The sequence below is a fragment of the Ictidomys tridecemlineatus genome, chromosome 3 (assembly GCF_052094955.1).
Source record: "Ictidomys tridecemlineatus isolate mIctTri1 chromosome 3, mIctTri1.hap1, whole genome shotgun sequence".
Lineage (NCBI taxonomy): Eukaryota > Metazoa > Chordata > Mammalia > Rodentia > Sciuridae > Ictidomys > Ictidomys tridecemlineatus.
In genome coordinates, this window is record NC_135479.1 from 45,867,097 (window position 1) to 45,880,377 (window position 13,281).

Here is a 13,281-nt window from a genome sequence, read left to right on the forward strand (position 1 = left end):
TCAGACAGTGCTGAGGACAGAAAACATGCCTGTGTCCATACCTATGGCTTAGCACATGTCACATGATATTTACTAAATAAAAAACATGTGAGGGGCTAGGGATATAGCTCAGTTGGTAGAGTGCTTGCTTTGCATGCATAAAGCCCTGGGTTTAATCCACAATACCACACACACACACACACAAACAAAATGTGAAAAAGATTGGTAGGCATGGTCTTTTTATTTATCTTTTCTACAAAGATGACTGCAATATTTTTCCACCTCTTTATGCAAATTATTTTGAAATAAGACTTTGCTGTATTTTACATCAAAAGGTAGGGCTGGGGTTGTGGCTCAGTGGTAGAATGCTTGCCTAGTATGTGTGAGGCACTGGGTTCGATCCTCAGCACCATATAAAAAAATAAACAAATAAAATAAAGGTATTGTGTCCATTTATAACTAAAAATATTTTTTTAAAAAGTAGGTATTTTTCCTCAACTCTTTAAACTCTGGACTTGGCCAATGGGACATTGTAAAATGTGGTACAAGCAAAGGCTTAAAAAGTACTTGTGCAAAAGATATTGCCCTTTTTTAGCTGTGACTGAAACCATAAGACTGTGATGTGAACAAACCTGAGCTACCCAAAAGGGAGCCTAATAGAGGAGGACTGAATCCAGCCTGCACCCTGTCTTTGTTCAACTGGCTTATTGCCAGACACATGATGAGGCTTTCTTAGACTATTTGGCCTCATTTAAGGCTTTACTTGATTCCAGACACATAAGTGACTCCAGGAAAGATGAGCAGTAGAGTCACTCAGATGATACCATTCAAATTACTAACCTACAGAACAATGAACAAGCCATAAACTTTGGGCTGGTTGGCAACACAGCAATAAGTGACTAACAAAGAAGTTACTTAGTAAGTGATAGTTCCTTCATGAAGTATCTATTCCTACCTTATTTTTATTTTTTAAAATTATTTATTTATTTATTTTAATATTTATTTTTTAGTTTTCGGTGGACACAACATCTTTGTTTGTATGTGGTGCTGAGGATCGAACCCGGGCCGCACGCGTGCCAGGCGAGCGCGCTACCACTTGAGCCACATCCCCAGCCCCCTACCTTATTTTTAGTGTTTAACTTTTGTAAATGCCTGTTCAGACTTTATTTCACTTTTTTCTTATAGCAGCAAATAGATAGTTCCTGGGGAAAAATTCATAGAAATAAAAATTCTGAGTCAAACAGTAGTTGACATTGTGATTATCTTTGCAGATTCCATTCTGGGTCAAATAGTTTGGGTAGGATGTTGCTCACCTATAGTTCCAGGTGTGAATCACCCTAGGTCTAAATTAAATCTGTGGAAAATCCCCTAGGTTTGGATGAGACTGCCAATAGTCCTAATTGACCCTGTGGTGAGCCGTTTCTGTGAACTGTGGCCGCCATTACAAGATGGCGCTGGTTTCCGCTGTAGTCTGTGACAAACAACTCCTTATCAGAATGAGTTGGCGCGCTGTGACTTGGCACCCTATGAGAAAAGTCCACGTGGCAGTTGTGCATTGGGGTTTGATGTGCTTTATCAAGGTTGGGGCGCTCGGGTGAGGGAGTAGTAGTAGTAGGAGGAGGAGTAGTAATAGAAGCTAGAAGACATGTCAAAATAAAGGCCTGAATAAACTGCTGAAGGAAGAATCCTGTGTCGCGTCTTCCTTTGCCGGCTGGGGGTCGCGGCATGACCCGATCCAATATCTTGTTATCACGTGGAAAGTTACTCTGATGGGATAGGAAGCGGGTGCAGAATCCAGAAAAACTGCACTGGCCTTGCTACTAAATTGAAAATAAAGGAATAGAGTGAGTTAACCTACAAATATTAACAAAAAGAAAGCCCTTGTAACAATTCTAACATCAAAGTAAATGAAATAGACTTAAGAAAAAACAATCTTGAGGGGCAAAGAGGAAAAGAACAGGGTGATAGATCAAGAAGACAAAATAGGTCAGCATGGTGGTGCATGTAAATTCAAAGCCAACCTCAGCAAATTTAGTGAGGTCCTAAGCAATTCAGTGAGATCATCTAAATAAAATATTAAAAAGGGCTGGGGATGTGGCTTAGTGGTTAAGTGCTCCTAGGTTTAATACCTAATACCAAAAAAAATTTTATTTTGAAAGAGGGTCTTACTGAGATACCCAAATTGGCCTCCATCTTGGGATCCTCCTGCCTCAATCTCCCAAAAGCCTAGGATTATAGGTGTGCACCATCATGCTTGAATAAAATGTTGCAGATTTAAAAGTGTACTTCAGAGTGACCTCAGTATCTGTAGATTCTGCCTCCATGGATTCAACCAACCTCAGATGGAAAATATTTTTTTAAAATTGCATCAGTACTGAACATGTTTAGATTTTTCTTGCTATTATTCCCTAAACAACACAGTCTAACAGCTCTTTACATAGTGATTACATTGCATTGTAACTAGTCTACAGGTGATTTAAAGTATATGGGAGGAGACTGAGGTTGTAGCTTAGTGGCAGAGCACTTCTCTCGCACACACGTATAAGGTACTGAGTTCAATTCTCAGCATCACATAAAAATAAATAAAATAAAGGTATTGTGTCCATTTACAACTAAAAAAATATTTTAAGAAATAAAGTACATGGGAGGATGTGGCCACGTTATATACAAATACTATGCCATTTTAAATAAGGAACTAGGAGACTGGGAGTGTAGGTCAGTGGTAAGGCAGTTGTTTAGCATGTGTGAGTCCCTGGATTCAATTCTTTTTTTTTTTTTAATTTTAATACTTATTTATTCTTTTTTAGTTTTCGGAGGACACAACATCTTTGTTTGTATGTGGTGCTGAGGATCGAACCCGGGCCGCACGCATGCCAGGCGAGCGCGCTACCGCTTGAGCCACATCCCCAGCCCCTGGAATCAGTTCTTAGCATCAACAAAATAAATAGGGGTTCCAGAACCAATTCTCAGAGATTACCAAGAGATGATTGTATAAGGATTAGAAAATGTGTAAAAACAAATATTAAATATTCTCTCTCTCTCCTCTATCACTCTCCCTTAAAAAAAAAAAAGAATTAAAAAAAAAAAAAAAGAAAATGTGATAAGCAGAACAACAGCTCTCAAAGATGTCTGGGTCCTAATCCCAGATTGTGTGAAGATGTTATCTTTCACAAGAGAGTCTTTGCAGATATGATTAATTTGAGGATTTTGAGATAACAAAATTATCCTGGGTCATCTGGGTAGGCCAATGTAATTACAATTGAAAGAGGGGCAAGGGAAGACTTTGGCTAGAGTGAGGTTGAATGAGAAAGATTCAAATGGCCATTGCTGGTTATAAAGAAGAAAGGAGCAAGCCAGGCATGGTGGCACACTCCTGTAATCCCACTGGTTTGAGAGGCTAAGGCAGGAGGATTATAAATTCAAAGCCAGCTTCAGCAATCTAGGGAATCTAGGCCTTGATCCTCCTGCCTCAGCCTCCTGAACCACTGGGATTATAGGCATGTGCCACCACATGCCACTAAAACAGGATGATTTTTATATTTATTTTTTAGTTTTCGGTGGACACAACATCTTTATTTTATTTTTATGTGGTGCTGAGGATTGAACCTGGGCTGCACGCATACCAGGCAAGTGCGCTACCGCTTGAGCCACATCCCCAGCCCCAGGATGATTTTTTTTTTTTTTGAGAGAGAGAGAGAGAGACAGAGAGACAGAGACAGAGAGACAGAGAGAAAGAGAATTTTTAATATTTTCTTTTTTAGTTTTCGGTGAACACAACATCTTTGTTTGTATGTGGTGCTGAGGATCGAACCCGGGCCCCACGCATACCAGGCGAGCGCGCTACCGCTTGTCCCACATCTCCAGCCCCCCAGGATGATTTTTTTAAAATTTTTTTATTGGTTGTTCAAAACATTACAAAGCTCTTGACGTATCATATTTCATACATTTGATTCAAGTGGGTTATGAACTCCCATTTTTACCCCATATACAGATTGCAGAATCACATCGGTTACACATCCACGTTTTTACATATTGCCATACTAGTGACTGTTGTATTCTGCTATCTTTCCTATCCTCTACTATCCCCTCTCTCCTCCCCTCCCATCTTCTCTCTCTACCCCACCAGGATGATTTTTAAAAGAAAATTTAAGCAAGAAGTATCACTTTGAATTTTTTTAAATATTTATTTTTTAGTTTTAGATGGACACAATATCTTTATTTTATTTTTATGTGGTACTGAGGATGGAACCCAGTGCCTCACGCATGCCAGGCAATCGCGCTACTGCTTGAGCCACAACGCCGAGCCCTCATTTTGAAATTTAAAATATATTGGCAGAGCTAGGTGCTATGAGGCACACCTATAATTCCAGCTACTCCAGAGGCTGAGGCAAAAGGAGCACAAGTTTGAGCCAGCCTGGGCAACTTAGTGAGACTGTCTCAAAATAAAATAAAAACAGCTGGGGATATAGTTCAGTGGTTGAGCACTAGCGTGGCACGCATGAGGCCCTGGGTTTAATCTCTAGTAGTGGTGGTGTTGGTGGGAGGCAGATCTATCTGTCTATTTGCCTGTTTGTCTATTCATTCATCATCCATCCATCCATCCATCCATCCATAGCATAGCAGTAGGAAATGATGGGAGATATACAATGAGAAAGAGAAAGTAAATAAAGGATTGTAAATTAAATAGAAAGAATTCAAGGGAAAAAAAGTGAACAGAAAAAAAATATTTGGTAGGAAAATACTGAAGAAATAACACAAAATAATTTCCCAGAAGTAGCCAGCTGAGATAGTTCCCACCTGTTATTTCAGCTTCTGGGGAAGTTGAGCAGGAGCATCACTTGAGTTCAGGAGATCAAAGCCAGTTTGGGCAACATAGTGAGATCCCATCTCTTAAGAAGAAGAAGAAGGTCCAGGCACAGCGACACATGCCTGTAATCCAAGATTCTCAGGAGACTGAGGCAGGAGGATTACAAATTCAAGCCCAGCCTCAACAATTTAGCAAGACTCTAAGCAACTTAGTGAGATCCTGTTTCGAAATTAAAAATAAAAAAGGGTCTGGGGATACAGTTCAGTGGCAAAGTGCCTCTGGGAAGAAAAGAGAAGAATAAGAAGGAAAAGAAGAAGAGGGAGGAGAAGGAGGGAGAGAAGAGGAGGAAAGAAATTAACCAGGTTCAGTGACACCTCTATAATACCAGTCACTTGGGAGCCTGAAGCAGGAAGATCATAAGTTCTAAACCAGCCTCAGGAATTTAGTCAGATACTGTCTATAAATAAATAAATAAATAACATACATACATACATTTAAAAGGCTGGGAATATAGCTCAGTGGTAAAGCACCTCTGGGTTCAAACCTCAGTGCCACACAAGGAGGTGAAAGAAATTATTTTCCAGAATTAAAGGATGAGTTTTCAAATTGAAAAGACCTACCAATTGCCCAGCACAATTATTCAGGAAAGACTCACATCAAGCCAGTCTTAATAAAATTCAGAATACAGACAATAAAAATGTCAAAAGAAATAAAATAGATCATCCATAGAGTCGGGAATAAGAATGACACTGATTTCTCATCATAAATATTGGCAGCTGAAACACAATGGAGCTATGCCTTCAAAATTCTGAGAAAAAAATTGATTCCCATCCTAAAAATTTCATTAGACCATGATCCAAGGGTGACAGGATAATAAATACATTTTAACATGCATCATCTCAGAATATTAATCTGAGATGTGGCATTACATTTCTCAGTAAGCGCCTGAAGGATGATCTCTATGACAATCCATGGGTTCACGAAATAGGGGCTTTAACACACACACAAGAGCAAGGAGGGGCATTTGAGGAACTACACCCAGCCTTATTTTGTATTTTATTTAGCTACAGGATCTCACTGAGTTGCTTAGCACCTCGCTTTTGCTGAGGCTGGCTTTGAACTCAAGATCCTCCTGCCTCAGCCTCCTGAGTCGCTGGGATTATAGGCATATGCCACTACACCTGGTTTAAGAGAAGTTTACTGCACCTGGTTTAAGAGAAGTTTTATTTACTTATTTTTATTATTTTTTGAAGTTTTAAGGAAGGAACTCAGGACCTTGTGCATGCCAGGCAAGCACTCTGCTACTCAGCCCAAGAGTGCAGTTTTGTTAAAGAGAGTTAGGTTGCAGACTTTTCTATGTATTAAGTCCATAGAAAACCATCCAAAAGCAATGGCACACCCTGCAATCCCAGTGATTTGGGAGGCTGTAGCAGGAGGATCACAAGTTTGAGGCCAGTCTCAGCAACTTAGCAAGAAACTTATCGAGACTGTCTCAAAATAAAAAATAAAAAGGACTGGGAATGTGGCTCAGTGATACCAAACACACACACACACACACACACACACACACACACACACACACACACACCAAAACAAAAATAAAAACCAAGAAAAACAAAAAACAAAGGACAAAAAGAGGAGACTAACTCAATCAGATTTGATGGCATATCTGAAGTAATAGTCATAAAACCAGAATGGTGGTGCTTTGACAATAGAGCCACAATCAGAGGAACAGAACAGAGAGCTCAGAAACAACCCAGTACATCTATGGGAATATGATATAGGGTAAAGATGATGCCACAAATCAATATGGAATGGAGGAATGATTCAGTAGATGGTGTCTGGAAAATTATTTCACCAGGTGAAGTATGACTCCTATCACCTATTGCTGTGTTTTGAATGCTTGTGTTTCCTCCAAAACTCATGTTGAAATTTAATCCCTATGTAATAGTGCAAGTGAGATTTTAGGGGTGATTAGGTCATGAGGCTCTTCTCTTGTGAATGGGATTAACATATTTATAAAAGAAGTTTCACAGAGTATTTGGGGGTAATTGCCCTTATGCTTTTTACCATATGAGGATGGTAGAAAGTGCCTTGGAAGCAGAGACCCAGTTTTCATCAAATACCAAATCTAGCAGCTCCTTGATCCTGTACTTCCCAGCCTCCAGAGCTGTGAGAAATAAGTCTCTATTGTTTATAAATTACTCAGTGTTTTTTTTTTTTTTTTGGCAGCAAGGAGTGAACCTAGGGACACTTAACCACCGAGCCACATCCCCACCCCTTTTTGTATTTTATTTAGAGACAGGGTCTCACTGAGTTGCTTAGGGTCTCGCTAAATTGATGAAGCTGGCTTTGAACTTGCAGTCCTCCTACCAGCCTCCCAAGCTGCTGGGATTACAGGCGTAAGACACAGCGCCCAGCATCAGGTATTTTGTTATGTTCATTTGTCATGAACGAACTAAGACATACTGCTGATCTGTATTTCAGAAGAATTAAATATCCATATATGAAAGATAAAAGAGCACAAAAAAAGACAGGAAACACACTGGAAAATGGATAAAGGACATACATTTTTCCAGAGAGGGAAATGCAAATGACTCATAAACATAAGAAGTTCATACCAGTTCAAATTTTCAAGTAATGAATGACATACAAATTAATCAATGAGATACAATTTTATACCTACCACAGGGGCAAAACTTAGAGAATAACAAGTGATGGTAAGAATAAAAGAAATGAGCATTCTTTTGCCTCATTATGGGATGCAAACTGGTACAGATGTTATGGAAGGAAATTAAGCAGTATTGGGAAAGTCAAGGATACAACTACTGACAACAAAGAAAGCCAACCTGGGGTATGTACATCAGAGAGTTCTCAGATTTCCATGCGGCCAAGTGTAAGGATGCTCCCGGATGTTCATGGCAGCTTATTGTAGAAATGACAAATATTTAATTGTAGGTATCCATCATGTATGAAATATTTGGGTGCATCTAGTGTTGCTGAGAAGCAGGAACTAGACCTATGAACTAGAAATATTATTATTTCTATGCTGTATCTGTATATATAGCAACATGAGTAGGTCATAAAAACAGAGCGTTGAGTAAAATAATAAAAGGAACAGAAATAGATCATAGGCTAGCTAATATTGTTTGTGTAAATATAAAACAAACACAAAATAGCAATAGTATTTTATAATATATCTATTTCTGAGGACACGTTTCAAAATGGAACAGTGGGTTTATATGGGAAGGAAGAGGGAATGTCAATCAAGAATAAAGAAGAAATTTCTACCGGGGTTGTGGCTCCGGTAGAGCGCTTGCCTAGCACGTGTGAGGTACTGGGTTTGATTCTCAATACTGCACATAAATAAATAAACAGTCCATTGAAAACTAAAAAATATTAAAAAAAAAAAAAAAAAAAAGGAGAAGCTGAGCCCTGTGGCATGCCTGTAATCGCAGGGTCTAGAGAGGCTGAGGCAGGAGGATTGCAAATTTCAGGCCAGACTTAGCAATTTAGGGAGCCAATCAGCAATTTAGTGAGAACCTGTCTCAAGCTACTAATGTAAAAAAATACTGAGGGTGTAGCTCAGAGGTAAAGTGCCCCTGGGTTCAATTCCCAGTAATAATAATAATAAAAAAAAAAGAATAAAGGAGAGATTGGGCTGGGGTGTAGTGCAGTAGTATAGCATATATTTAGCCTTCCTGTAGGAAACCTGGGTACCAACAACAACAACAAAAAAAAGTGGGAACGTAGAACAGTTAAAATAAGTGAAGGATTTTTCATAGATTATTTGCACCATGAACATCCCCACCCCCCAATATTTCTAAAGGCAATTTCAGCAAACACTTCAATGGAATTTCTTGAGGACTTTGCAGTATAATTCTAAGAGTTTCTGGAAGAATAAGTCATTAAAAAAATCTGAAAACTTTGAAAAAGAAGAGCATCTAGCAGTGACTTAGCCTACCAGATAATAGAATGTATAAATAATGCAGCAGTCACCAGGACAGTATGTTACTGGCACAGGAATAGTTTGAAGAATCAATAGAACAGAAAAGAAAGGGCAGAAATAGACCTAAGATCTTATCAAATGCTACTAAATGATGAGAGTGACATTTCTATTAGAGGGGGGAAAGGCTGGATTTGATAACAAACAATATTGGAAAAACTGACTAATGACTTTGGGAGGAAGTCAGAAACATATAGAACAATAATTAAGATCTTTGAAAGTAGACAAACTGGGAGTATGAATGCCAGTTTTGCCACCAATTAGCTGTGTAAGAGCAGGTAAGATACTTAACTTCCCTAAACCTTATTTCTCCCATATTGTAAGGCAAAGTAGTAAAAATGACTACCTCTTATGATTGTGAGGATTAAAAGAGATAATGAGTGTAAAAAAAATAAAAATGGGTGACTGACATGCACAATGTGCCTCATAAAAGTTAGTTATTATTATTTCTATCCTGTACCGTATGCAAAGTAATATACAAAATGAAACCGCAAATGTTCTAGAAGGAAAATAAATGAATATTATTATGATCTTGGGGAGTATGAGGACATTATAAATATTTCTAAATACTCTAAGGGTAGAAAACATGAAAGAAACAATAATGGTTCTGACTACCATAAAAGCCCCAAAGCCAAAAAACAAAAACTTCCTTATATCAAAATCCCCCTATAGATGAAGTAAAAATATAAATGGTGAACTGGGGGAAATATTTGTAATATCTGTAACAAACTTTAATAGTGTCTTACTAGGGACTGGGGTTGTGGCTCAGTGGTAGAGTTCTTGCCTAGCACATGTGAGGCCCTGAGTTCAATCCTCAGCACCACATAAAAATAATAAAGTAATAAAGATATTGTGTCCATTTACAACTAAAACAATATTTAAAAAAAATAGTTTCTTGGGCTGGGGATGTGGCTCAAGTGGTAGCGCGCTCACCTAGCATGTGTGAGGCACTTGGGTTCGATTCTCAGCAACACATAAAAATAAAGATATTGTATCCACCTAAAACAAAAAAAAAAAAATTTAAAAAAATAGTTTCTTGGGCTGGGGTTGTGGCTCAGTGGTAGAGCACACACCTTGCACATGTGAGGCACTGGGTTCAATCCTCAGCACCACATAAATATAAATAAAGGTATTGTGTTCATCTACAAGCAAAAAATATTTTTTAAAAAATAGTGTCTTACTTATTATTAAGAAAAAGATGGCTGAGTGTGATTACTTATGCCTGTAATCCTAATGGTTCAGGATGTTGTGGCAGGAGGATTTCAAATTCAAAGCCAGCCTAAGAAATTTAGTGAGGCCCTAAGCAACTTAGCCAGATCCTATCTCAAACAAACAAACAAACAAATAAATAAATAGGGCTGGGGATGTAGCTCAGTGGTTAAGCATCCCTGGGTTCAATTCCCGGTACCAAATAAATAAATAAATAGAAAGAAAGAGAAGAAAATAAAAAAAAGATGAATATGATAATAGAAAAATGTACCAAAAGCTGGGTTTGGTGGCACACACAGGTAATCCCAGAGACTCAGGAGGCTGAAGCAGGAAGATTCCAAGTTCATGACCAGCTTCGTCAACTTAGAGACACCCTGTCAACAAAATAGATAACAAAAATGGCTGGGGATGTGGCTCAGTGGTTAAGTGCCCCTGTGCCCCTGAATTCAATCCCTAGTACAAAAAAAAAAAAAAAAAAAAAAAAAGAAAAGAAAAAGAAAAAGAAAGAAAGAAATGAATTAAGATGAAATTCTTGGGCTGGGGATATAGCTTAGTGAATATTTGTCTAGTTTGTGTGAGGCTATGGGTCAATCTCTAACACCACAAAAAATAAACTAAGATTCCATTATTCGTATATCAAATTAACACAATAAATTTTTATAACATTGTTTACTTTTACTAACCATTTGAGTGCTGACCCATCTACCCTCTATATTCATATAATTCATTCTCATCAGCAGATTTTCATCAGCAAGTCACTGGACCAGACAAGGAAATGTGAAGGACCTAGGCTGACAGCACAAGGCATGAAGACAGTATCTGAAAGGAGACAAACACAGACAGGTCAGCTCTCTATGGTTTATGCAGCCAAGTTGCAAAAGATGTGCTTGACCTAACCTTTTCTCCTGAGGAAATAACACAGAGGGAAGTTATCAATTCAAGCAAGCTGCTTGAAATGGAATATTATGAAGAACCAAGGACGGGGCAGTGTGTTATTTATGGACTATGTTCAAGCCAGACTCCTAAAGGAGTAGAGCCCAGTGGAAGACAGTTGGGAGGAACTAAAAGAAAGCCAAGCAGGTGCATTTATAGAAACAGACAAACCGAGAGAGAGAGAGAGAGAGAGAGAGAGAGAGAGAGAGAGAGAGAGAGAGAGAGAGAGAGAGAGAGAGAATATAAGAGAGAAAGTGAGTGGTTTTCTCAGGGACAAGATGACTGTTTTCTGCCCTCCCTAAGGTGCCAGGATTAATTTTTGCTTTTTTCAAATTTCTTTATCCTTACCCTAAACTTTCATTGACTTGAGCTGTTTCTAGTAGGTTTATTTTTCTCACAAATAAAAAGAGCTCTGTCTGGAACATGACATTGGTGAGATGGAGGAAAGATGTTTGCTCTCCCATATCATGTTATTTTTTTTTTAACTTTTTTTCTGGGGGGGAAGTGGTTGGAAACAATACCTTTATTTTATTTCTTTATTTTTTATTTATTTTTTTGTGGTGCTGAGGATCAAACCCAGGGACATGCATGTGCTAGACTAGAGGAGCACTCTACTACTGAGCCACAATCCCAGCCCCCATATCTTGTTATTAATCCTCAAGATGAAATCATAGGGCTCGACAGAACTAACATTTTTTGAATGTTCATTATGATTACTAAGCAATTTAAGTACAACATGTTATTTTATCCTCACAATAACCTGAAATTTAAAAATTCTCAAGCCTGCTTTATAGACGAAGAAATCAAGATACTTTGAAGTATGGGAGAAACAGTGTTGTCCCTCAGCATTCCATTTGCTCCCCCACATTTCCCAATCCCTCCCAGTTGAATGGGGCCAGAAGTACCTCTACATGATTCTGCAGCTTTTCTCTGTCCTTGCTGTGGTATCCAGAAACTGTGGAATCTCCATTGTTACTTGAAGTGTCTTTTAGAACAGAACCCCCCACATCTCCCCTGACAGTGAATAGCAAATAGACATTTATAATAAGAAATGATTTGTTATCATTAGTGACTGAATCTAGGGCCTTGCACATGCTAAGCACATGCTCTGCCACTGAGCTACACTCCCAGCCCCATCAAATGAATTTTTATTTATTGTACTAAGATTTCAATGTTTTGAATTTTGTTTGTTTGATTTATTTTAAGTGAAGTACAACCCAACCACTCTAACTAGGGGGTCTAAGTAATTTGCTCAAGGGGACATAGTTGGTATATGGCACAGCTAGTATTCAAAATTAGATCTATCTGCTTTTTTTTTTTACCTTGGTACCAAGGAACTGAACCCAGGGGTGCTTAACCACTGAGCCACATCCCCAATTCCCACCTCTTTTTAAAACATATATATATATATTTGGTGTTTTTTTGTTTTTGTTTTTTAAAGACAGGGTCTTACTGAGTTTCTTAGGGCCTCACTAAGTTGCTGAGGCTGGCTTTTTTTTTTTTTTTTTTTTGGTACTGGGGATTGATCTCAGGGGGCACTCAACCACTGAGCTACATCTCTAGCCCTATTTTGTATTTTAGAGACAAGGTCTCACTGAGTTGTTTAGTGCCACACTTTTGTTGAGGCTGGCTTTGAACTCAAGATCTTTCTGTCTCTACCTCCTGAGTTGCTGGGATTACAGGCATGTGCTGCTGTACCCAGCTTTTTTTCCTAAATTGTGGTAAAAAATGTGTAAATAAAATTTATTATTTAAATTACTTATAGGTGACTAATTCAATGACATTGAGTATATTCATAATGTTATGTGATCATCACACACTTTCCATCTCCAAAACTTTTCATCACCCCAAACAGAAACTCCATTTCCCATTAAATAAGCCCCCTTCTCCTCCCCCAATCTCTAGTGATTTTCCTTCCTTCCTTCCTTCCTTCCTTCCTTCCTTCCTTCCTTCCTTCCTTCCTTCCTTCCTTCCTTCCTTCCTGTGATGGGGATTTAACTCAGGGTGCTCTACCTCTGAGCTATATTCCCAGCCCTTTAATTTTATTCTGAGACAGGCTCTCACTAAATTGCCTTGAATTTGGGATTTTCTTGCCTTTGTCCCCCTCCCGAAGTCTCTGGGACTACATGAGTACACCATTGCCTCTGGTTTATTCTACTTTCTGTCTCTTTGAATTTGTCTATTTTAAATAGTCTTATAAATGGAATCATGTACTATTTGTCCTTGTGTGTATATGTGTGCTTAACATAACATTTTCAAGGTTCATCCATTTTGTAAAATATTTCATTTCATCCCTTTTCATGGTAATAATACCATATTATATGTATATACTACATTTTGTTTATTC

The 13,281-nt window shown here is 38.4% G+C and overlaps 1 long non-coding RNA gene across 2 annotated transcripts in view; it reads right to left on the bottom strand.

Moving 5' to 3' along the window:
* Positions 1-201: 201 nt before the first annotated feature.
* The window catches only part of LOC144376141 (uncharacterized), a 33,241-nt gene continuing 20,161 nt past the window's right edge, over positions 202-13,281 (bottom strand). Inside the window, exons 2-5 of one of the 2 annotated variants that reach the window (XR_013436266.1) lie at positions 10,685-10,820; positions 10,273-10,375; positions 7,636-7,812; positions 202-1,799 (exon numbers count right to left, since the gene is read on the bottom strand). This is a non-coding gene — a long non-coding RNA (uncharacterized LOC144376141). The remainder of the gene's footprint in view (positions 1,800-7,635; positions 7,813-10,272; positions 10,376-10,684; positions 10,821-13,281) is intronic. The other variant, XR_013436267.1, reaches the window with a different exon arrangement.